General features: G+C 45.8%; 1 long non-coding RNA gene across 1 annotated transcript in view; it reads right to left on the bottom strand.

Moving 5' to 3' along the window:
• LOC146345111 (uncharacterized) overlaps nucleotides 1–26,844 on the bottom strand; it is a 217,334-nt gene that overhangs the window by 118,476 nt on the left and 72,014 nt on the right. Inside the window, exon 2 of the long non-coding RNA XR_014792625.1 lies at nucleotides 8,616–8,728. This is a non-coding gene — a long non-coding RNA (uncharacterized LOC146345111). The remainder of the gene's footprint in view (nucleotides 1–8,615; nucleotides 8,729–26,844) is intronic.

Here is a 26,844-nt window from a genome sequence, read left to right as displayed (position 1 = left end):
ATGTTTCTTAAGGCCCATTCAACCTCACTCTTCAGGATGTCTGGCTCTAGCTCACTGTCCACACCATCAAATCTATCCCCAGTATTATTATCCTTCCTATACAGATCTTCCGTATATTCTTGCCGCCTTTTCTTGATCTCTTCTGCTTCTGTTAGGTCCTTGCCATCTTTGTTTTTGATCATACCCATTATTGCCTGGAATTTACCTCCGATGTTTCTAATTTTCTGGAAGAGGTCTCTTGTCCTTCCTATTCTGTTATCTTCTTCCGCTTCCGTGCATTGCTTGTTTAAAAATAATGCCTTATCTCTTCTGGCTAACCTCTGGAATTTTGCATTTAATTGGGCATATCTCCCCCTATCACTGTTGCCTTTTGCTTTCCTTCTTTCTCGGGCTGCTTCCAGTGTCTCAGCAGACAGCCATCTTGCCTTCTTGGTTTTCTTTTTCGACGTTTTTCATTGCCGCCTCCTGAACAATGTTGCGAACTTCTGTCCATAGTTCTTCTGGGATCCTATCTACTAAATCTAGTCCCTTAAATCTATTCTTCACCTCCACTGCATATTCATGAGGAATATTCATGAGCTCATATCTAACTGATCTGTGGGTCTTCCCTATTCTCTTTCACTCTGATTCTAAATTGTGCAATAAGAAGTTCGTGATCTGAACTACAATCAGCTCCAGGTCTTGTTTTTACCAACTGCATAGATGTCCGCTAGGGATGGACGAAAGGGACTTACCACGTCCCGCAGCTTGCTTGGCGGTGGGGGAGAGGCGCTTCGCTTCTCCCCCTGAAGTTCAGGCGAGGGGGGGGAGGCGCCCCGCCTCGCCCGGCCGAAATTCAAGCTGGGTGGGAGCGCCCCATCTACCCAGCCGCAAAAAAAAAAGTAAAACACACACACACACACACCCGTGATAGGCTACGTAACGATTTACGTAGCCTATCACAGCTAGATTTCCAAAGTCAGCCGTGATAGGCTATGTAAATCGTCACGTAGCCTATCACAGGTGGCTTTGAAGGAAAAAAAAAGCGCGTACGCAAATGGCGGCTCCCATGGGGACCGCCATTTGCGTTCCTTATTTTGGCACATCTAGTCTACGTAAAGATTTACGTAGACTATGGCGAAAATAAGGGCAACGCAAATAGCGTGCCCTTATTTTTGCCATAGTCTACGTAAATCTTTACGTAGACTAGACGTGCCAAACTAAGGAACGCAAATGGCGGTGCCCCATGGGTGCCGCCATTTGCATACGTGCTTTTTTTTTCCCCCAAAGTCATCCGTGATAGGCTACGTGACGATTTACGTAGCCTATCACGGCTGACTTTGGAAATCTAGCCGTGATAGGCTACGTAAATCGTTACGTAGCCTATCATGGGTGTGTTGTTGTTTTTTTTACTTTACTTCTTTTTTTTGCAATGGCGGCAGTGGCAGCCAGTCGGGAGACCGGCCGCTGCCCTGCCCCCGCCGAAACGCCGCCGAAACGCCGCCGGGACCCGCCGCCAAGAGGGACATTCACCGAAGGTAAGTCCCATCCCGGGGGGGGGGCGGGGGGCCGGCGGAGAATTTCCCCAACACTTTCGGGGGGCCGAATGCGCCGGCACTCGGCCTCCCGAAGATTCATGGAGAAATTCCCCACCAACCCTAAATTGTCCGCCACCTTTGGCTACAAAGGATGTAGTCAATCTGATTTCGGTGTCGACCATCTGGTGAAGTCCATGTATAAAGTCGTCTCTTAGGTTGTTGGAAGAGAGTGTTTGTTATGCACAGTGAGTTGTCTTGGCAAAATTCTATCAGCCTATGTCCTGCTTCATTTTGTTCTCCCAGACCATGCTTGCCTGTAATTCCAGGTGTCATTTGACTACCCACCTTAGCATTCCAGTCTCCTATAATGAAAATAACATCTTTTTTTGGTGTACTATCCAGTAGGTGCTGCAGATCCTCATAGAAATGATCTACTTCTGCTTTTTCAGCATCTGTGGTTGGGGCATATATTTGGATCACTGTGATGTTAAATGGCTTACCCTGAATTCGAATTGAGATCATTCTGTCATTTTTTGGATTGTATCCAAGCACTGCTTTAGCCACTTTATTATTAATTATGAAGGCTACTCCATTTCTTCTGTGGTCCTCTTGTCCACATTAGTAGATCTGGTGGTCATATGATGTGAAATGGCCCATTCCAGTCCATTTCAGTTCACTGACACCCAAAATGTCAATATTTAATCTTGACATCTCCCCAGTAACCACATCCAATTTGCCCTGGCTCATAGATCTTACATTCCAGGTTCTATGGTGTGTTGATCTTTAGAACATCGGATTCGTCATTCACCACCAGCACCATCAGCTGCTAGCCATCCTTTCGGCTTTGAGCTAGCTGTGTCATCACATCTGGGGCTAGTTGAACTTATCCTCTGTTCTTCCCCAGGAGCATTTTGACCATATTCCAACCTGGGAGTAGGGAGGTACAAAACCCCGCTTACCTGGCTCCGCCAGGTTCCGTTGGGGTGGGAGGTGCTCCGTCCCTCCCCCCGGAATCCTGGCCAGCCAGCTCCGCTAGCAGCCGGACATCCAGCCGCTGGCTAGCAGGGACGCAAATGGCAGCGGCCATAGCTGTCGCCGTTTGCGTCCTTGAATTCAGCCGTGATAGGCTACGTAAAGACTTACGTAGCCTATCACGTCTGGGTTAAAAAAAAAAAAAAGTGTACGCAAATGACGGCGGCTATGGCCGCCGCCATTTGCGTTCCTTATTTTTGGCCGTCCTAGTCTCCGTAAATATTTACGTAGACTAAGACGAAGACAAGAAAGGGGAACGCAAAGAGCGTAGTGGACGCTATTTGCGTTCCCCTTTATTTTCACCGTCTTACTCTACGTAAATATTTACGTAGACTAAGATGGCCAAAAATAAGGAACGCAAATGGCAGCGGCCGTAGCCGCCGCCATTTGCGTACGTGTTTGTTTTGTTTTTAAAACCAGACGTGATAGTCTACGTAAGTCTTTACGTAGCCTATCATGAATGGGGGGGGGGGGAAACAGACTGCAAATGGCGGCTGCGGCGGCAGCTGGTTGGAAGACCAGCCACTGCCGCCGAAGCCGCTGCTGGAGCCACCGCCGTCCGGAACATCTGCCCCAGGTAAGTGTCGTCCCATGGGTGTTTCCACTTGCGTACGCGCGGGTTTTTTTTTTTTCACTCAGCCGTGATAGGCTACGTAAACATTTACGTAGCCTATCACGTTTTTTTTTTTTTTAACTTGGAAATGGTGGTGGCGGCAGCCAGTCGGAAGACTGGCTGCTGCAGCCGCCACCGCCGCACCGCCGCCGGAGCCGCTGCCGCCAAGGACATTCGCACAAGGTAAGTCCCGTCCCGGGGGGGTGGAGGGGCAGACCGTTTCTCCACCAATTTCAGGGGGCCGAATGCGGCTGGCATTCGGCCTCCCCGAGATTCATGGAGAAATTCTCTGACATCCCTAAAATGCCATGCAAAGAGTTACATGCTGCCTCATAGCATCCCAACTCAGGATGAAAGCTTCTAGCTGCATAGTGTTCTCAACTCTCTCTATTGTATTACCACCAACCAAATACAGGAGTGTCTTATCATAACAGTGGGTGACCTCTGTTTTGTGGGAACACTGGAAACTTCTTCCCATTCCTTAATTAACACTCATTTCCCCTTCTCCTACTTACCTTGAACTGTCCAGGTACATTCTATGTGTGATTGCTTGCCCAATAGTTATTGATGCAACCACGTCTTGTCCTGGCCCTGATGCAAAGTACACATTTTCCCAGCATATGCAACCTGAACTGGACCACTACTATAGGCCCCCTGTATTCTTCCTTCTTTCAGGAATGCACTGTATGTCTGTGAGATGCCGTGGTACCCAAATACCCATTCCAGCAGCAATCTGACTATTGGTCATTGGTGAGGAGAATACTTTTCAGAACATATAGGTAGTTGGAGTAATTCTTGCTGTGCAGAAAAGACACATTTCTGTCTTTTCTTATCTGTCTTCTCTTATCAATATATTGGGATGTGTTGCTGGTTAAATTCCTCACACAACAGTACTCAGATATGTACAGCTCCAGTTAAATCATAATGAGAAAAAAAGGAGAGCTTTTTAAAAACGCACTGCACATTCAGTGGGCCACAAGAAATTCCAGCCATGCCCGGCAATTCTTCCTACTCATGAAGGTCTTCCAGCTGTTTCCTATGAGATATCAGGACCCTTGTGTGTGTGTTTTTTTTTTGGGGGGGGGGTTCTGATGGCTTCCACACTGCGACAGACACACAGAAATGCAAGAAGCAGAAATACGGAAAATAAGGTTTGTGCGCATTTCACCACGACTGACAGAAATGCAGAAAGCATAATTGAGGAAAATGAGGTTTGTGCACATCATATCGGTCTGCTCCTGCTGCAAAGCCTAGCACCATGCCTGCTGCAGCTGGAAAGGGAACTTCCCATGTCTCAAGATACATATAGTATATAATTCCCACTAGTGTGACAGTGGTATCACCATCATGGGCATATTTCTTGGGCTGTCCTTTTGGTTCTCTCACAGCCCAGTGGATACCCCGGCCAAGCCAAAACACAAACACACAAAATGCCACTACAACTAAGAGACCAAGACCACATTGCTCTTTTTATTATTTATTCATTTATTTAGGTATTTCATTTCTATTCCACCCAATAGCCACACTCTCTGGGCTGCCGTTCACAAAAATTAAAACCAAAAAGCACACTATAACAATAATTTATTTCCCTATTGAAAAGCACTGCCCAAAGATATGTGTGCATATATTGATTTATGAATGAACTATCTTTTTCTTTCTGTATTTTCTACTTAACAGCTGGAAGACATTCATTAACAGCTGGAAGACCTTCATGAGTAGGAAGAATTGCCGGACATGGCTGGAATTTCTTGAACATATTCTCTCAAATGTTGAAGGAAAATTCTAAGTTTTAGGAGAGATTTGCCCCATAATAACACATCTTCTTGCTTGGTGCCTATCTCAACTTGCAAGTGTTAAGGAATAGTACTTTCTAATTGTTATGCAGAAATTGAGGACAATGGCCCATTCCAATCTGGATAAAACAACCTTCAGGTAGGAAGGGGCTGGCTGGCTTGCTCTCATCTTTTTCTATTCCCCTCCTTCACACATCTCCCCAACCCGCACAACACCTGGATCTCTCTGTGGCTGTGGCATTTCTTTTCTTTTTTTCATCTTTTTCCAAATGGATGTGTTTTTTTATTCCATTCACCAAGCAGCTGCTTGGCAAGAGCTGGGGGAAACGTGTGAACAGGATCGCCATAGCACCTGAGATTTCGGGGGAATCACTCGACTGCAACCGAGCAAGGTCGGGCGAGGGACGGTTCGCGAACTTCAGTTCGGGGAGCTGAACTGAGAGAAGATCGTCGAAAACGAAGCAGGAAACAAACATTCGCGACATCCCTATGTTTACTTGATTAAAGGTGCAATTCTATGCATGTTCAGACAGAAAAAAAAGTCCTACAACTTCCAGTATTCTGCAACCAGCATGGCTGGCTGAGGAATGCTGGAAGTTATGAGTTTTTTTCTGTCTAAACATGCATGGGATTATGCCCTTAAGTATTAATAAAATGGCTTGGACTGCATTATTTATTATGCAAAGCATGATGCAAAGTGCCTCTCCCTACCACCCAAAGGGAACTTTTTCTTTTAAGGACCTAAAGATAAGATGCCTCTGAGTACATGCAGAGTACCTTCCCACTGAGAAAAGAACTGACTTCTTTTTTCAAAAGTGGGCCTAACGACCAGTTGTATCTAAACATGTGCAGAAGGCTTTCCACCTTTGAAATGAAGCTGCTTTGAAAAAAAGAAAAAAAGAAAAGTCAATGAGCTTTTCTACACAAAGCTATTAATCCACTGTATCTATTTTCAGTTTTGTCACAGAATTGAGTTCTGAGCACTACACAAAGAGCATTTCCTTCCTGCTTTTCTGCTACATAACCTCTAGGTGGCACTGTGGTATACTGAACTAGTGCAATTACACAAGTGGAAAAAGTGTTTTCTTTCACTCAGACAGATAATACTGCATTTTCCCTACTCTAAAAAATCTCGCCAAAAGTGCTGTTTAAAAACAGAAGTGAAACTGGAGAATCACGACATCATGTAACAAACCGATAAACAACCATAAATGACGAGAGCACAATAAATGCCTCATGCAGAATAGCTCAATCAGTTGGATCCAGATTTAAGCTGCATCAACTGTGCTGGCAAAAGTGGAACTTCCCTGCCCCATCCTTCCTATGGTAACGCTTCCAGACCTCTGAAAATGCTACACAGAGAGTCAGGGGACCCTGCTGAATGGGGTGAGCAGTTGGGGTGGGGGCAATCCCTAAAAATCAGGCAAAGGGAGCTTCCACAAGCAGAGCCCTTGCTCACACAGAAGTTAGGTCCTGGATCCAACTCAAGGAAAAGACCAAGCAACTCTCCACATTTGTAGAGTGGCCTCTGAAAGGTTTTATTTAAGCCTGATTAAAAGTTGTTGTTTTAAATGAAAGCAATGAATGCACATTGCTTTCCTTGACTTTACATCTGTCTCACAGTTGCAATTGGGCAGGAAGGTGAAGAAATTCTGGCCAGGCCAGTATAATTCTTTCCGGCCAGTTTGCAACTCTAGCTGCTGCTGTTTCTGCTACAGCATAAGCGTATGCCATTCCCCTCCTGAACATTTCCAGCATCTAGTTACAGTGCAGGAGTAAGGAAGAGCCACATGGTTGGGTGGGAGCTGTCTCTGGAAATGGCAGGCAGCAGAGCAGCATCTTGGCTCTTGTACCTTGGAATTAGATGACTATATGTGTGTGTGTGTGGGGGGGGTGACTGTAGGGCACTGCCCAACACAGCACTTGAGCATTTCTTCATAAAATGTAATTTGAAAAGCCTGGAATATGGTGAGGATCATTCCCCACTGCCCCTCCCCTTCGGTAAGAGGAAGTTATTATCTGCGATAAAAGCGGTTGTTGACATTAGAAATACAGACTCAAGGACCCAGACGGGAAATTTAATAAAAAGAAAACAAATGTCGAAGGGAAAGGGGAGGTTAACAGTATGGCAAAGCAAAGCCAGATGCAGCAGTAAATATCTGCCCAGAGGCAAACTACAGGCTACTACCTTTCAGGCCGGCTGCACACACAGCTCACTTACTCATTACGTCAGATGCGGGGTGACAGTCAGACAAAAAGGAGTGTGTGTGGGGGGGAGAAATGCCCTTCGGTTGGAGAAAACCAGGGTTAATCTCAGATCTCATTTTGACGTATCATGTCAGCTCAGGAGAGGGAAGGACTGTTCAAAGGTTATCAGGCACGCGGGTCTGCTTGTGTGGCTGGAATCTTCCTGCCTTCTCTTTCTCCCCTCACTCCTCCTCCCCAATAGCAATGTCTTGATCAAGCGCCTCTGTACAAAGTCCTCTTTGGGGCAATTTCCAGAGGGGTGGTAGTCATGTTAAAGTCTGTGGCGGCCAAACCAACCGAGAGACTGGTGACACCTTCAAGACAAACAAATCTATCACGGTGTCAGATTTCGTGGCCTACAGGCCACATCATCAGATGCACAAAGGGTTATCCAGCCAGATGCCCAATGAGAAAAGCAACCCTCGACCAGAGCGGTCAATCCATAAATGCGCACCTGCTTTTTCTTTTTTTTATCCACCCATTACATTTATATCCCATCGTTCTTGCAAAGAGCTCAAGGCTGCCTACATGCCTCTCTCCCCCATCCTCACAACAACCCTCTGAAGTAGGTTAGGCTGAGAGAGGAGCTGGCCCAGTGTCATGGAGTGAGCATCCAGGAAATGAACCCACATCTCCCCATTCCAAGTCCACTCAAGGTGATGACAGGTGTCATTTATATAGCGGCATCGTGCAGCCTTCTCCAACCTGGGGCCTCCGAAGACATCTGGAGGGCCTCGGGTTGGGGAGGTTGGCCTGGGGTGGTCAAAACAAGAAACAAGAAGCACCTTAAAGACTAGGGGCACAATGCTATGCATGTTTTTGATTGAAGAAAGGCCTAACAACTTCCAGCATTCCCATGCCAGCTATGCTGGCTGGGGAATGCTGGGAGTTGTTAGGCCTTTCTTCTGTCTAAACATGCATAGGCCTGAGCCCTAACAGATTTTTCATGGCATAAGCTTTTGTGGAACAGAGCTCACTTCATCAGATCTTTGGAATGTTACCTTAAATTGGAAGGTATATTTATATGCATGTGTGCAGCTGGAGGTTGGTGTGAATCTTAGCGGTGGGGTCAGAGGGAAACCAAATGCAGGAAATACAGACTGATAATTACACCAAGACTTACAAGTAGAAAATAATTATAGTCACCATTCACAAGACAGTGCTGATGATAACACCAACATCCTGGCATTGGTAAGCGTCACACAGAATATCTCAGTCATCCTTACAACAACCCTGTGAGCTAATTGAGTATTATTATCCCCATATCGCACATTGGGGCAGGGGGGACTGAGGCTTAGAATGGCTTCCCTAAGGCTGAAAAATGGAACAGAAACTTCCCGGTTGATGACTCAAGGCTAAACCACACCTACGTGAAATACGTAACGTGCAGCTGAGCCTCACGTTTTTTCTTACCTCATTGTAAGCACATGGAGTCCTGATCTGGATTGGGACCACTGACAATGGGTAGGGGAGGTTTAAAACTTCCATCCCAGCCACCAAATCCATGCACATACACCGCATGGGGTCTAAGACAGAGAGAGAAAGAGAGAGAATAAAACTTCCACTGGTACCAGCACAGTTCTTTTTTTCTTTTCGGTTTTTTCACCCCTGCTTTTTTTAGCCTGCTTTTTCAGCCACCCTGGCCTCCTTGCAAGGAAAGGTTGGATATAAATCAAATAAATAAATAAAGTAGCATCTCGTTTGGCCTTCAGCGTCTTTGTGACTATGATGAAAGAATCTGCCCATGTAACTCAGCCACTATGCAGAGGGGAAAGTGTACAGCTGCAAAGCTTCCTATACTTTTCCCACTTGTGCGGTGCCGAGTCCAACTGGGCACAGAGGAAGCTGCTGTCCCAGCATGCCCTTGGTCTCAAGGTTTTTTTGTGCCCGTCAGTAGAGTGGGACAAAGGACTGCCCACAGACTGAGACTGTGTGCACAGCAACTCTGAACAATGTTGCAGAGGATTCTGGGGAAGAAGCCAGCTGTGGCCAAACCAGCTCAGGAGCCTGGATGTGCATACTGGTTCTGGCATGGCAGGCATATCATGAATCACCTCATTTGCCTATATAAGCAAGCTGGCCCTGCCCTTCCGATCTGGGTGATACAAAAAAGGGAAGCGTATTGGACGAATGGCGATGGCATATCATTTTTGAAAGGCACCATGACACTTCATGGTTTCAGCTCTGTGTTTCCATGACATGTCAAAGTGAACTGCCACTCCAGGAGGGCCATGAGAAGAGTCAAGACTTCCCATTCCAGAATACATCACTGACGTCCTATAAATAAAACCAGATTCCTTCTTGCATGGAAAAGTGCCAGGTTCCAGACGTGTAGAAAGGTTTGAATTATCTGGGATAACTTGCCCTACCCAGCTCCACCAGGGAGTTCCTTGGTTGTGCTGGATACTTCAAACAAACTTTATGAAGAGCAGCTGCAAATTCAGGTAGTGCCGTTGCAACAAGATGGTGTCTGCTGGCTTGTGCAGATGTATTTTGGGAGTGTGTCCATTGGCGTCACTGTGTGTATTTGGGGAAGGGAGGATAACATTTGTGAACTTGGCACTGGTCTGGTTCAGTCAAAGCAAGGGCAGGCAACCTTTTTGAGCCATGGGCACATTTGGCAATTTGAGAAAAATTCCTGAGCACCACCACAAAATGGCTGCTGTGGGAGGCATGGCAAAAGGCAAGAAAACTGCTGAAAGGACTGAGCACTTGTGGTTTGTACTTTTATATTGTACTTTAAGCTTTTACATTTTATATGGTATTTTTATGATGTATTTAATGGTTTTAATGGTTGTGAACTGCCCAGAGAGTTTCAGCTATTGGGTGGTATAGAAATGTAATAAATAAAGAAGTGCAAGGCAGAGGTGTGTTCTCAGCCCCAACACACTCAACAACTTTTCAGCACCAACAGAAACCTATTTCAGAGCAATTCTAGCTGCCAATAAGAAAATCTGTTCTTATTAAGTGGTTGGGGGGAGGGGTAAACTGGGTGGGGCACATTGGCAGATGCCAATAAATGTATCTGGGGGCACATTGCTGCCCGTGGGCACTGCATTGCCTACTCCTGAGTCAAAGGTATTCAAACTGGTCGGGGTAAGTCAGCCTTCCTCAGCCAGCGGGGAATTGTAGGAGTTGCAGTCTAACACATCTGCAGGACATGGGGTGGCCATGTGTCTTTTTTTTACAGAGGAATATCCTCAATTTGAAGGACTGCCAAAGGACTGTGCTCTATTTGAAGGCATCAATTCTAGTTTATGGATCAAGAACCAGACAAAGGGTGGCCCATCCACAATGGACAAGTCACCTGGTCACAGTCTTCTAAGGATGTCACGGGAGTCCAGTTTGGGCTTGAACTCAGCGATTGGGCCCCCAGATGCCAGTACATGGATCCCTGTGCTTGCCCAACTTGGCACACCCTGAGTTGGGCAGGCTCATGGTTTTCATGCTGCCTGCCAACCCCTCGCACTCTCCTTCCTTGCAAGGAGAGAACCAGGGATTGGTGGGCAGCAACAAGGACTCCGGCAGTGGCCATTTTGTGCAAAATGGCAGCTAAGCCTTTCTAGCTCCACTGTCATCCTTGTTTTTGGTGATGCATTTCCTCTTTTTTTGGAGATTACTAAGTGGCCACCCTGGGAGGGCACCATGTTGGGGAAGGGTGATGTATTTCAGCGGAGGCTGGTGGCACCAATGTAAATGGGGTGGTGAATCCACTCCGGGTTTCAATCAGAGCCAGTCAGAACTCTAAAGGAGCTACTCAAGGTGCAACTGGTTCTGACTGAAACCTGGAGTGGATTCACCACCCCACGGACATCGAAGCCACTAGTATACATCATGAAAACAGAGAGCCAAATGAATTTTTACTTTCAAACTAAACCCCAGCTATTCCTTTTTTTTCCCCAAGCAAGAGTTTCAGGAGGAAGGGAGGTGCAGTGGAGAAGTGACGGGGAATTCTTAACGCTTTCCTTGTGTGTTGCTTCTCCACTTCAAATCGCACACACACACACTCACAAAACCCTGGAGTTTCAAACATGCATTTTGAGAGTAAAAACATGTTTGGAAGCACCAGGAGAAAGCAGTCAGAATGGGGGGAGGGCAGGATTGGGTTCAGAGAACTGATAGGCTTCCCACCCGCTCACTTCTGGTGGCCGCTTACGCATCACCAGAAAAGAGGACAAAGAGGATACCGATTTGCATAAAATGTGCACATGCTAATGTTTTGTAGAGACACAAACTTAGAAATAATTGCTATAATTAAAATAGAAGTACAAATTACTCCCACCATAGTGTGGAAAACTGTGACCAGATGTCCTGTGTGCTTGCTCAGTCTGCTGTCCAGCTACTAACTGGACAGGCAACTTCAAGGTTGCCTGTCCACAGTTAGTAGCTGGACCTTGCTGCTGACCTAGTAGCTGACCTTGCTGCTTTCCCTACTTAGGGTCCTTTATTTTTAAACCAGACTTGAACTGGACAGCCCTTCAAATAGCAGACACCTTCAAAAAGAGGACTTCCCTTTGACAGCCCTCCATATAGAGTGCTGCCCTGTGTAAAGTACAATACATGGCCATCCGACCCTTACCAATTCTCCACTTCACATCTTCGCCTGCCTATGCTGGGGAAGTAAGTTGCATATGTTGTCTTATTATGCCCAGACTGTTTGTTTCCAATGAACTTTCTTTGGCTCAGGCATTTTGTGAAAGAGTGAACAGGTGGAGGAGAAGGGTCAGATGAAAGAACTGCCTCTTTTGTAAATAAAAATACATTTTAAAACATACACACACACACGCATACTAGCTATGCCCATTCAAGTCGACTTTTACTGTTATGTAGCAAAGAGTCATCATACACCAAATGCCAACACTAACCAAAAACATACAGTAGCACTTCAGGGAGAAAAATATCCTAAACCTTCACAATTATCTCTTTAACCCTTACATGCAACTGAAGGGCGAACACAAGGAATTTCGTAGTGCTAAATGTCACATATTGATTAACATCCATCAATTTTAAAAAATGCATTTTTGCAAGGAAAGACCTGCAATTCAACAAAGGGAGGATATACCTTGCTCTAAGATAGGGATGTAAAATAATTTTGTTTCTGTTCACCAATCACATGCATATGTGCCGTTTGCACTCCCAAACACGAATGCAGGCAGGAGCACCTTTTTTTCAAGAAATGATTGCAAATTCACAAATTTGCGATTGCATTTGAAAAATGTGCATTTTTTGAAAAATGCACATTTTGCTGTTTTAGTCAATAGGGGGAAAGTGTGCACTTTTGAAAATACACCAAAAAAAATGCAGTTTTCCTGTCCAAAATGTGCACAAAATGTGCCCATTTGAACCAGCCGAAAAACAAGTCAAAAACAGGAGCGAGCTGAAACAAGCTTCTGTTTTTGGAGAATTTAAGCAAACTCAGAAATCGCTGGTTCTCCCTTTCCTACATCTAGCAATGGTAAGTATTGCTTTCAAAGACAAAATGAATAACATTTTCACATCACACAAACATGATGTCTGCCTTCTTTAGGGATGCTCTCAGTGGGGCAGTGAATCTGCTCTGGGGTTCAAGTCAGAACTAGTCAGATCTAGTCGCGCCTTAGATAGCTCCTTTAGAATTCTGACTGAAACCTGGAGCGGATTCACTGCCCCACTGACATCGGAGCCGCCAGCCTCCACTGGATACTCTTAAGACATCCTTCTCAGTCTACCAAGGGATGGACATCTAAACATGCCCGTACTAGTTGCATGGGACAAGTCTGCTTTCGTAGACACGTACTGATGTCCATATTGGCCCTATGCAGGCATTCGGCCTGCTCATGTGAGAGCTAAAAGGGACCTGGGATTTTCTTATTGTTTGTTTAAAATTGTTTTTGATATATGTGTGTCTCTCTGGGTCCTACCTGTTTATGTGTTCGTATGTAAATGGCTTTTATGAGGGCTGTGCAGGGACCCCCCCGATCCGACTTGGAAGCTACTTCGTGGCTTTGGAGGTGGGCCGGATTCAGCTGGGGCAGATTCAGGGGGCCCCGACCCGACTCAGTCCCGAACCCAAAGTGGGATACGGATGTCGAACCCCACTTCGGGGGCGGGCCCTGATGCCCCCGTGCAAACCCCTTACCTTGCTGCCACCTCCACCACTGCCTGTGCCGCCGCCGCCTTCCTCGCCATCATCCTCGCCGTCGTCCTCACCACCACCGCCCTCACTGCTGCCACTGACCTCCTCACCGCCATCCTCGCCATCCTCACCACCTCCATGTCAGGGTGGACACTGAGCCCATAGAACTTCAGAGCAGTTCTGATTCTGAGGAGGAACAGCCGTCCGTGGGAGAGGAGCACGCTCATCCCTCCCAGGCTCTGCAGCTGGCAGATTCCTCCTGCCAGCATTCCAGACATAGATAGCGGTCCTGGGAGTGAAAGAGTGCGGGAGGAGGGCTGGCTGGATGCTCGACGCAGACGCAAAGAGCGACGAGCTATGGCGGGCACGGAAAGGAGGTGTAGCGCCTGTTTGGTGCGCAAGCAACGGTCGCGTCCAGAGGACCCAAGGGAAAAGGGGAGGGACTCTCCCTAGCCCATAAGTTCAGGGTCTGCAAGTGATTCTCATTCAAACAGGGACCAACTGTTTCCAACCCGGGGCATAGGTTACTCTGCTGTTCATAGCTCAGTCACTGGTGATAGAGTTATTAAGTTGTATAAGGAATAAAGCCTTGAAAAGAATCCTTTGTCTGTGTCTGGAGTTGGCTACTGGAGTTGGAGTAGACTGAAACAGGCCGGCTAGGGCCCCCTGACACTCCACCGCCACCACCTCCATGGCCGCCATCCTCGCTGCCACCAACTCCTGAGGTCTGGACATGCGCCATCTTAAAAATGGTGACTCCCTGAAAAGTCAGCCTCAGGAGTTGGTGGCGGCGAGGGTGGCAGTGGCAAGGGCGGCGGTGGCAGCAAGGATGGTGACAGTGGCGGCGGAAGCGGCGGTGGAGATGGCAGTGAGGACGATGGCGGCAGTAGTGAGGACAGTGAAGGTGGTAGCGGAGGAGGCGGCAGCGGCTCAGGTAAGTGCTTTGGAGAGCCCCTGACCCGCTCCGGGTCACTTCATGCCCCCTCTGCTTCACCTCAGAAGGGGCTCAAAGTGACCCAAAGCAGCCTGCTTCGACTCGGGTTTCAGGCCTCGGGCCGAAGCGGTGCACAACCCTAGTTTTTATACCATATTTTTAAGATTTTAATTTTGGTAAACCACCCAGACAGCTTCAGCCATTGGGCAGTACAGAAATGTAAGAAATGAATGAATGGGGCGCATGCACAAGCCACACCCCCAATGTTGTCTTTCCTGCTCACTCAGTCCCTGCACTACCCATACTGACAGGCCCCTTGCACTCGCAGGGTCCTCGGTCATGTGGAGGTTTCTACTTGTATTCCAGCAAATGCATGTAGAGGCCCCCTTGAAACCTCTCAGCTGCACACAGGAAGGGCGGGACAGGAACGCTGAGGGTGGGGCTTGCATTGGTGAGAGGGATGGTTTTGGTTGGGATCACAGCTGGGGAGGGAGGGCTAAACTGTGATCTCAGTGGAACTGCAGAAGGGCGCACCTAGGATTGCAATGTTGTGGCTGTGAGCCATGCAGTTAACACAACTTGTAGTGATGGCCCCAGCTATAGCGTTTCCCCAAAAGCCGTGCGCAGCCTCGGGAAGGGAGGGTGTTTTCACATAACTCTAAAAAGTGCTTTTGATTTTTTGAGCTGCTCTCTCTGTGCATGTCTGAACATTGTTTGTGCAAGATAGAAAATTGAAGGGACCCATTTTCAAATCAAATGTACACTTTAGCCAATGCAGATGTTATGCTTTGTGGGAAATGCCAAAAAGCCATGCATCGCCTTTGAAGATGTCCTAAGATGTGGAGAAGTCCAATGAGCTTGCTTTGAAAGCTGGCCAGTTAAACATTTATGGGCAACATTTCTGGAAGCTTTCAATTGCAAAAGTTTAAACTCTGCAAAGGATGAGGCTGGATTTAACTCCCTCGAGAGCGCAGAAGGGACTCAAAGAGCGCAGCTCATTAGGAGGAGTGACAATTTCTCAATGGCTGAGTAAGGAGTCTCTTTTACTTAGAAGCAAATGGCTTTACCATGGCCTTCCCCAACCTGGTGCCCTCCATATGTGTTGGACTACAACTCTTAGCACCCCCAGCTAGAGGATGCTGGGAGTTGTAGTCCAACACATATGGAGGGCACTGGGTTGGGGAAGGCTGCTCTACCATCTCCCTTCTCCTCCTGACTGCTGTCTCCAGGAGAAACTTGTGTGAGAACTTTACAAATGGCCTCTCCAGTATTTCAGTCCAGGCAATAGGTTTGGCAGTGGAGAATCTAAAGTGGATCCATTTCAGATGATCAGAGGAAACAGGCTGACAGTCAGCTGATTAGAAAGCTCTTAGGGACGCTTGTGCTGAACAGGGGGAATGAGGTGTTCCTTTATCTGGGTGCCGTCTCTAAGCAGGACCCAGGAGCGCTGTGGAGACAGATTTGATATCCATTCCCTGGAGGGTTTGTGTGCAGAGACACCAAATAGGGCAATTTAAAAAGCAGGACAACCAAACCAAGCAACCGCCAGCCCTTCCTGTGCTTGTCAAGGTCTGCTCTGAGGGGAACGTTTGAAGATAACAAGGAAAGCAGTATGAAACAATATGGTAACGTCTAGTGGAATTTGAAGAGACGGCGACAAGCTGTTTCCTTGACTCTGTCTTATCTGTGGGGGGAGGGGGTGCCATGTTGTCTGCCTCAGACAGCACAGAGTCATGGGCCAGCCCTGCTCCAATGGTTTGCTGAGTTTTGTTGCTGTTGCTGTTGTTTAAAAATGCCACCCAAACATTACCAAAGAAACCATGTCACTTCAGAATTATTTGAGCCATTTTTTACAATACCAAGTTTCAGGCAGGGGTAAGGCAGGGAAGAGATTTTAAAGAGGGAAATATTCAGAAGCCTTTAAGGCAGGGGTGTTGAAGCTCTTGCAGCCCGTGGGTCAAATCCCATTTCAGAGAAGCTCTTGGGGGGCTGCATTCCAGCGGTTGGTGGGGACTAAGGCAAAAGATTCAATTTAAACGTTTAAAACTGCAGTTTAAAATCATAATCAAACCTAGCAGCATGCACAGACTTAAAATACAGTAACAGATTTAAAACAGAAAGTGAAAGACTAAAATGCCTGGGAAAATAAGGTCTTCATCTGGTGCCAAAAAGAGCACAACTAACTAAGGCACCAGATGAGCCTCTCTGGGAAGCTCATTCCACAACCAGGGTGCCACAACAGAAAAGGCCCTCTACTTAGTACTAAGCCCAGGGCCGGCCCTAGGATAAATAGCGCCTGGGTGAGGAGAGCCTTTGCTGCTCCCCCCACCCAATGGTCAGTTGTGCAGGCCCACCCAGAGGATTTGTGGGAACTGCTGCAGATGTGATGTCCATCGAGAAGGACATTGCTCAAAACCTTGATCTCTCAGCCACTGTGCTACCATTTGCACAAGCCAATGTTTGAAAAGCCACCTTCTGAACAGTGGCAATGCACTATGCAGCACAGCAGAACTATCACAGGTTTTTCCTTAGAATATTTTTTGTTTTGTGTTGTGTCAGTTCCTATCTTTTGGTAAGTATTTTTTATTTTTAGAATATCCCATTGTTTTTATCTTTAAAAATAATTAAGAAAAGTTATACATAAAAAAAGGTCTCCAGCTGACCTCTTACAGCATATGGCTTTATTTTATTATTATTTATTTAATACTTATAGTGTTTACAGTAGTTGAAGTGCTAAGTGGTCAGTAACATTGCCTCAAAGTAAAGCTGCATTCCACTGATTTCTACCTTGAGCAAATGACTGATGTGGAAATTGAAAAAGAAACATACTTTAAAGCTAACTGAAGGAAGTTCATTTCTGTAGTTAGTACCCAAACAACCTGGAGAACCTTGAAAGAAAGGTTACAGACACTTGCTTTGTGCCACCCTGGCTCACTGAAGACACTTCATTCAAGAAACACAGCCACTGAGCTCAGCTTGGCACCCCGCTCAGCTCAGTTCCCCAGGCAACCGCCCAGCTCGCCCACCCCAAAGGCCCACCCTGATTCAGGCTTTCAGCTTTTTAGAATGGGAAAAAACTGTGCAGAAGCTCTGAAACCACCCAAAATCAGGAGTCGAGGGGGAGGGGGGGCCTGGGGAAGGGGGTGTGGCCATCTACGGAGTCCTGGAAGGCCGGATTTGGCCCCCCAGGCTTGAGGTCCTTCACCCTGCTTCAAGGGAATTTTAAAACCAATGAAGCAAAAAAAGTGGCTACAACAGCAACAGCAACTGTAAATTAAACCTGTTTTCATTCCTATTTCAAGCACCCATGAAGTCCCACAGAGTATGTTCACCATTTAGTTTCTGCTGCTTCAGTGTAGTAGGAAGTGCTTTATGAACTGCACAACTTGCACGAAAGAAGCCACAGAGAGAGAAAAAGGCAAGGTTCACAGACAGCCTGAACCTATGGCTACAAAAGGCAGCCATTGGCCATGAAACTCTGTGGATGCAGAATGGTGTCACTCTAGATCAAGGGTGGGTAACTTTTGGCCCTCCCTATATTTTGGCCTACAACTCCCATCATCCCTCACCAGTGGCTATGCTGGCTAAGACATCTGGAGGGTCACAAGTTGCCCATTTCTGCTCTAGATCTTGGCATTTTTATGATGAAAACCCTATATAATTGACTTGGAAGTTAGAGTGGAAAACCGGTATGATTTAAGACCAGAAGGGCCAAGAAGGGCTGTGATGATGACTGACTCTGGTCTTTTTCTCTATTGATGGGAGGGAGAACCCTATTCCCTGCTTCTGACCTGTGCAGACAATGGAAGTACCGTTCTGCAAGGAGCCAAGTTGGGCTATAGTCTGGATATTCGCTAGAAGTCAAGCTTGGAGCCACCATCATGTGTTGATGATCTGAAATTATCACTGATGCCCTCCTGCTCCAAGGGAGCTATATGTGCAGGAGCACCCTTGGAAGTTATGGTGTTGAAGAAGTGACTTATACCTTTGGCTAGTGAAATCTGAGCTACTTTGAAGAATGTCTCCAGCCCTATTCAGGCATTGTCAAAAAAGGTGAAATCACCACATGAGTGGTTAGAGTGAAACCAGTGTGGTGTAGTGGTTAGAGTTCTAGGCTGGGACTTGGGAGATCCGGGTTCTAGTCCCCACTTGGCCACGAAGCTCACTGGGTGGCTTTGGGCCAGACACTGACTCAGCCTAGCCTACCCCACAGGATTTTGAGAATAAAATGGAGAGAAGGAGGAGGACCATATAAGCTGCCTTGAGTTCCTTGCAAGAGGAAAAAAGGCAGGATAGAAATGTAACAATAAATACATAAATAAAAGTGGGGTTGCACCAAGTATCCCTAGCCATTACATCTATTACACAGCCACTCTGCTACCGTCCACGCATACAGCACGAGCATCTACAGGGAGAGGGCCTTTTCATGCACAGCATAACGTGTGTGACATCAGTGGATGGGGCTAGTTCATGAGGCCCCACTTTCCACTCACATGGGAGAATCCATTCCCTGTTTCTCACCTGGGACTTCTCTGCTCTATGGTTCTTAGAATGCCATTGCTTGTCTTTTAAAAAAACATCATTCACTACTACTCGACTTTAATTTTTGTACCTAGATCAGTAGATATGTTGATAATGTCTCCTTTGTTCTCATTAACATATTAACATACATACATACATAAAATTAGAAAAAATACAGTTATAATAAAACATTGTCCTGGCTTCTTCTGGGTTAGAATCATAGAATAGTAGGGTTGGAAGGGGCCTACAAGGCCATCGAGTCCAACCCCCTGCTCAATGCAGGAATCCAAGTCAGAGCATCCCTGACAGATAGCTGTCCAGCCTCGTCTTGAACGCCTCCAGTGTGGGAGAGCCCACCACCTCCCTAGGGAATTGGTTCCATTGTCGTATTGCTCAGGAAGTTTTTCCTGATGTTCAGCCGGAATCTGGCTTCCTGTCACTTGAACCCATGATTCCGTGTCCTGCACTCTGGGATGATGGAGCACTGATCTCAGCCTTCCTCTCTGTGACAACCTTTCAAGTACTTGAAGAGCACTATCATATCTGCAAAACATGGCCCCTCCAGGAAATTCCTGACTTGTGTGGCGGATAACTTCCTCCTACAGAAAGTAGAGGAAGGAACTAGAGGATCGGCTATCCTTGACTTGATCCTAACCAACAGAGATGACTTAGTGGATAAAGTAGCAGTTACAGGAACTGCAGACAAGCTGGAGAGGGTTCAAAGGAGGGCAACAAAGATGATCAGGGGACTGGAAACAAAGCCCTATGAAGAGAGACTGAAAGAACTGGGCATGTTTAGCCTTGAGAAGAGAAGACTGAGGGGAGATATGATAGCACTCTTCAAGTACTTGAAAGGTTGTCACAGAGAAGAAGGCCAGGATCTCTTCTTGATCATCCCAGAGTGCAGGACACGGAATAATGGGCTCAAGTTACAGGAAGCCAGATTCCGGCTGAACATCAGGAAAAACTTCCTGAGTGTCAGAGCAATACGGCAATGGAACCAATTACCTGGGGAGGTGGTGGGCTCTCCCACACTGGAGGCCTTTAAGACGAGGCTGGACAGCCATTTGTCGGGGATGCTCTGACTTGGATTCCTGCATTGAGCAGGGGGTTGGACTCGATGGCCTTGTAGGCCCCTTCCAACCCTACTATTCTATGATTCTATGATTCTATGATCTCCCCTCAGTCTTCTCTTCTCAAGGCTAAACATGCCCAGTTCTTTCAGTCTCTCTTCATAGGGCTTTGTTTCCAGTCCCCTGATCATCTTTGTTGCCCTCCTCTGAACTCTCTCCAGTTTGTCTGCATCCTTCTTAAAGTGTGGTGCCCAGAACTGGACACAGTACTCCAGATGAGGGCTAACCAGTGCTGAGTAGAGGGAGACTAGTACTTCCCAGGATTTGGAAGCTATGCTTCTATTAATGCAGCCCAAAAGAGCATTGGCCTTTTTTGCAGCCACATCACATTGTTGGCTCATATCCAGCTTGTGATCAACAACAATTCCAAGATTCTTCTCGCTTGTAGTGTTGTTGAGCCACGTATCCCCCATCTAGTAATTGTGCCTTTGGTTTCTTTTTCCTAGGTGCAGAACTTGGCATTTATCCCTATTAAATTTCATTCTGTTGTTTTCTGCCCAGCGCTCCAGTCTATCAAGATCACTTTGAATTTTGTTTCTGCCTTCCAAAGTATTAGCTATCCTGCCCAATTTTGTGTAACTAAGCAATTCACATGCATTTTTGTATGCATTTCTCCTAATACATGCACCTTTGTATGCCATTTTGCCTAATGTACATATTTTTGCAAGTCATTTTTTATCCTAAAATAATGGTTTCACAAGCCATGAACTTATCGTCCAAACTGGGCCATAATGTCTTTGTGTGTCTGTTGTTAAAAGGAACAGAGACAGTTAAAAAAAAAAAAAAGTAGTAGGTCTCAAGGTGGATTCCATGCTTTGAGTGGAAAAGGGACTTGTCTGTCTAATTCAAAGGTGTCAAACCACTGTCAGACCAAAGGGTTGAATTCAGTTTCAGAGACACTCTTGGGGGCCACATTCCAGTGGGGGACAGGGCTGAAGACAAAACAGAGTGGGACCAAAGGCAACAGTGTCAGGGCCAAACGTACCAAAAATACCAGCACGTTTAAGCTTTATGGCACAATCCTATGCATGTGTAGACAGAAAAAATGTCCTTCAACTCTGAGATTTCCTGGCTGGGGAACGCTGGGAGCTGAAAGACTTTTTTCTGTCTAAACATGCATAGGATTGCACCCTAAAGCTCTTAATGCCAGTAACTTAGCCTTAGGAGAGACAGTTCAACCTTTTAGAAGAGTAAAACACTAAACAAAAGCCAGGAAACCTGCAAATGACCAACAGCTGGGGGAAAGGGAGTAAGGCTAAATGGAGAACCCTGGAGGCCAGACTCAGACCTCACGCAGGGCAGATTTGGGCCACAAACCTGAGGATCCACACCTCCAGTTGAATTCTAAGATTCCTTTCTGGCTTAAATGACTGTTCTATTTGATATTTAACATCCGTAACACTCTTTAAAAGATTTGTTAAAGCTTCTCAGATTAGATGAAATGGAATGTAAAACTGAATGGATATCTAATTTGGGATTTTTCTTTTTCTATGCTTCTTTTAGTATCTCATGTCAGATGAAAATAAATAAATCTACAGTCTTTGGCCCACTGCCTCAAAGGCTGACCACTGTTTTACTAGATACATGACATATTCCACTTGACCTCAGTTATGTTAACCTCTTTTTATAAAGGAAATGTATCCTGAGATCAAAGATGTGTTTTAGCATTTTTATGGGAAGTCAGCTCCAAAGCACACCAAGCTTGGGTACAAAACTGGATATTCTGGATACTTTACTAGTCAATACACACACACACACACACACACACACACACACACCTGGGCATCAGTGCGTTTTTTTTTTCAGTTTCAACTAGCTTACACCTTGATTCACAAATGAAGTAAGCTTGGATTTAAGCCATTGAAGTAATTTTCTATCTTATTTCCTATAATGGAGAATGTTGGGGATAATCGAATAAATTTGCACAAATAACAGGAAAAATTTTAAATAGCAAACTTGATCTTTGAAGGACTGCTCTGAGTAGAGAGGTTGTGTTGTCACAATCCAATGGCATTAGGTACGCTAAAGCCATTGATCTCAATGAGGCATGTCTACACACACACACACAGTTGGATTCAGATTTAGGTGTGTGCAACTGGACTGGCTGAAGTGGATTTCCCTGCCCCCTCTTGCCCACAGCAGCCCCCCTGGCCCCCTGAAAATGCTACACAGAGGATCAGGGGATTCTACTGAATGGAGTGAGCTGTCGTGCATGAGGAGGGGAAGGGGGTCCCTGAAAAACAGGCAGAGGCACCATTCATGAGCGGAGCCCTTCCATCCATGGAAGGCAGACCTTGGATCCAACCCAAAGTATTGTAATCATTTTGAGATGTACTTTGGGTCTCCTATTTTGAGGAAGAGATGTCTACATGACTCAGTTTTTTTCTAGTAATCAGGGGACTTTGGACTACATCTGTACCAAATTTAAGGGCCCAAGTGATGTGGATGTACTCCAAGTCACCCAAATATGTGTGTGTGTGTGTGTGTGTGTGTGTGTATCTATATATCTATATATGCATCATCTATCTATCTATCTATCTATCTATCATGATCTGTCTATGGAGTTTGATTGGAACAGGCTTAGCCTACATATTTGTCAGGCCTATGGAAATGTGTGTGTGTGTGTGTGTGTGTGTGTTGTATTACTGTCTATGTGTATGTAAGGGTGACAGAGAGAGAGATTGACTCTGCTTGAGCTGTGGCCATTTGTCAAGGAATTCAACAGCAAACACAAAATTGTTTATTATCTGAGACAGCTGCATGATTTAAGACAGCAAAGCTGGTGCTCTTTCTGCTAGTTTAATTTATTTCATTTCATTATCTGCCTTGGGGTAAAAGAGTAACTGTTTCACATAGGTTGATAAGCTGTTTGTATGGGTGCCAACCCCCACCCCACCCCCCGGATCCTGGAGTCCCACACAAGGAAAGACTTTGTGAATATTTCAAAGATTTTACAATGTTCCTCCAATAGACAAAAAACGGGGCGGGAGGGAGAACAGAAAACCCCTTAGGATGGCTGGTTTTATAGCAGTCATAGAAAGGCTAAAATGGGATTTCCTTCATACTAGATATTGGGTACTTGTTGAAAAATATGTTTGCCATTTTATAAGAGATGCAGTATAGGCCTACAGCAAAATGTACTTTGTGCAGCTATTCCAATGGGAGGAGTTTCCTAAAAGAACTGGAGCAAAAGTGCATCCTTTAGAGCACGATCCAAGTCATATCTACTCAGAAGTAAGTCTCATTGAGTTCGATGGGACTTACTTCCAGGTGAGTGTACATAGGATTGCAGCCTAATATACAAAGATACGCTCTGAACTGTTCAAAGATGGCCAGGATCTCTTCTTGATTATCCCAGAGTGCAGGACACGGAATCATGGGCTCAAGTTACAGGAAGCCAGATTCCGGCTGAACATCAGGAAACACTTCCTGACTGTTAGAGCAATCGGACAATGGAACCAATTCCCTAGGGAGGTGGTGGGCTCTCCCACACTGGAGGCGTTCAAGACAAGGCTGGACAGCCATCTGTCAGGGATGCTCTGACTTGGATTCCTGCATTGAGCAGGGGGTTGGACTCGATGGCCTTGTAGGCCCCTTCCAACCCTACTATTCTATGATTCTATGAATTTTCGTGGGGACTTTTTTTGTTTAAGTTCTCAAAGTTTGGGACAGCCCAAGCTCAACATTGGAAAAATGCTCCATGTTTGGGATGAAGCAAAGCAACTGGAAAAGTAAGAAACCGAGAGAAATCAAAATTTGTGGATTTGTCCATCCCTATCGCCTATGTTAAACATTCCCTGCCAAAAAGGAAAACCAGCAGAGCAAGCAAAGTTTGGGGCTGCAGCCTTCCTCTCTGATATGCTAGTTTACTATCTGCAGAGTGGGTGAGTGTGGGAAAGCATTCAAATGGTACCACACACACCCCCGCAATAGAAGTACAGTCCACCAACTGAGCATTCTTGCCACTTAGTTCCACTGCCTGTATGGACCCAACTTGAAGTGGTACTGTTCAGGGCCAGTTTTACCAAGTTGAACCAGCCTAGGGGGCCAGCACTGTTGGGTCCCTACAGGGGGCCCATAGCTGTCCCTTGGAGCATCTGGGTCCTTGTCCTCCTCCTCCTCCATGCTATCCTTGCCTGTTCACCTGCCCTTTCCAGTTCTGCAAGCAATGATCAAAGGGAGGAGATGAAGCAAGTTCTTCCTCTTGCCTTGTGCTCTACCTCTGAGCAGGGGTATGGATTGGACCCAGAGTGAGAAGCCAAGCAAGGAGGCAGCAGAGGCAGTGAAGAGGAGCACCTTGCCCAAAGGACCCCCTAAAAACCTGGAGCAAGAAGCACTGAGCTATTTGTAGAGATGTACAGATTTTGTAAAACCCTTTCCATCTGCATTTTGTGGATTGTCAGGTGGCTTTCGTTCCATCGTCCACTCATTGATGGAATCAGGTTTTTTTTCCAATTTCCCAAATTTGCACAAATTTGCACTTCTGAAAATGCACAAATCCCCACCCCCCAAAATGTGCAAATCCCCTCCCAAATATGCATTTTCATGCTTTAGCCTATGGGGGAAATGCACATTTTCAGCTGGTATTTTTAAAATTTTATACATTTTTCTATTACTAAATATGTGTAAAATTCTGGAAAGTAAAAAAATAACTGGTCCATGAGTCCACAGAGCCTGTGCAACTTGGGAAAAGTCGGTCCACTGTGGAAACCATGGGTGGCATTCATAGAAATCCAAACTAATTTGATTCTGTTGCAGATTTCTCCAACATCCCTAGGTATTTGTCTGTACCAGGCCCCAGAGGACAACACTGGAAAGGAAAGATACAAAAATTAAGGCTGTGCAGGGATGCTAGATCCACCTTGGAGGCTACTTCAGGGCTTCCAAGGTAGGCCCAATTCACTTCGGGCTGATTCAGGGTGCCCGTGACCCTCTTCAGCCTCTGGAGCCCAAGCAGGATTCGGATGGCCGAATCCCTCTTGGGGGGGCACCGTGCCACATGAGCCCCCAGCTCCTTCCCTCAGCCCTCAGAACACATGCTGGCAGCCATCTTCTTGGTTCAGGGAGTCACTGCCACCGCCAGCTCCTGGGCCTTCAGGACGTGTGCTGACGGCTGTCTTTTTTCAGGGAGTCTCCATTTTGAAAAGGGTGACTCCCTGTACTTCCAGAAATCGATCCTGCACCATTTGGCAGACTGAGTAGCCATGCAGGTCACCTTGTCATAGGCTTTCCAACTATGCTGAGATGTACTGTATTTCTATTTAAATTGAAGTTGTTATTTCCAAAGTTGCACCATTCATATAAGTCAGCAGTTGTAAATGTTAGGCCATTTCACATCCTCTTTTGTCCTGTTTTTTGACAATATGTAAGAGGCCAGCCTATGCATAGATTACAAGTATGCTAAATGCACAGCAGAGCGCACCACCCTATTTAATTTTAGGGTCTGTTTTTCTCTTACCAATGTGTGTGTGCGTGTGTACAAGTGGTTTGAAGACCATGGATTTTCTATGGAGGCCATTGATCATGAAAAAGCTTTGAACTCTGTTCCCACCCATTTTTTATGGCAAACGTTACTTTGATTTATTCTTTGTGAATTTTCAGAATTCACTCTTGATACTATCTTTCACCAGAAAATACAGAGAGAGAGAGAGAGAGAGAGAGAGAAGGATCGAGAGAGGACATACAGCCTCTGGACGCCTTCCAACAGCGGCACTAAATAACTTAAGAAAATGGTTCGTTATGTTTTCACTGGAACTAAAACTAAATCTGGAGGTGAAAAGACAATCAACAAAGCCACAATGTTGAGACTCTTGAAATGGAAAACAGCTGTCTCCAGAGGAAGCATTGGCTGGCTTTGGATTGGGAGACTGTCCGCAGAAGCAGCAACTCCAGCTCCGTTTCTCAAGTGAAAATGGCAAAGCACTGAACCTCAAAGAGGTAGGCATCTCACAAAGCTGGCTAGGGGCAATTCACACAGAGGGAACCATCTTTCCAGTTTCACCAGTTGCCTCACATTTTCTCTATGATCATCAAAAGGATGTGCGTTGTTAAAGTTTTGTTTTGGTTTTTTTAAACCAACAACACTCATTCATGCAGAAGGCTTTGGGGTTAGCCAAGCTTCATGGATAATCAAGGAAGATTTGTATATGCCTGTTACGCACTGAAGTCCACACTTTTCTTTTTTGGATGTCTGATGGTGTTGTGCGTGTGTGTTTTATTTCTTCCTAAGTGATTTACCTCCTGCAATGCATACCAACCTCCTACAGTGCATCATCTCAGGCTGGGGATGATAGGCATTGTAGTCCAACACATCTGGAGAGCACCAGGTTGAGGAAGGCTGCACTAAGGAAGCATTTCCAAGCATTTCTGAAAACACACATTAAAATGCAGGACCACTGAGAAGCAGACACAAGGGCTGGCAGGAATTCTGAAAACAGGCAGTTGGGAGGAAGCACTGTATCTATTGTGGCTGCTATAAAGCTGATAAAGGCACAGGGTGCTTATATGTTGTCAGAAGTCGACACGCTTTGAAATCACTGTGATCAAATCCTAAAAGTCAACATTTTTTTAAAAACCCACTTTGGACACTACATTTATTTATTAATTTTAAGATGCTGTATGTATGATTAATAATAATACCAGAAAGCCATGTGAAGTATTTATTTCCACTCTTCCAGTCACATTCCTCATAACGGCTGTTCTATAACTAAAATAAGCAATGCTAAGAACGTTCAGAAACAAAGTTGTATGTCATACGTTTCTATCCCCAGCCATGTGTTAGCTTGGTAAACAGCCATTCTTTTAGTACTTATCAGTCATGACTGTGTATGAAAGGGTAGTTAAAGTGTGTTTGAGGAGTAACTAATTTACATTAAGTGAACTTGGGCAGGCTGTGTGCAGAGCCCTAATATCGTATGATAATATCAGGATGCAAATTGT

Source organism: Heloderma suspectum, chromosome 5 (genome assembly GCF_057233095.1).
Source record: "Heloderma suspectum isolate Gila_16-S chromosome 5, 16-S_ref, whole genome shotgun sequence".
In the NCBI taxonomy this organism is placed as follows: domain Eukaryota; kingdom Metazoa; phylum Chordata; class Lepidosauria; order Squamata; family Helodermatidae; genus Heloderma; species Heloderma suspectum.
Note: the sequence above shows the minus strand (reverse complement) of the source record. Positions and strands in the feature narration are given on the sequence as shown.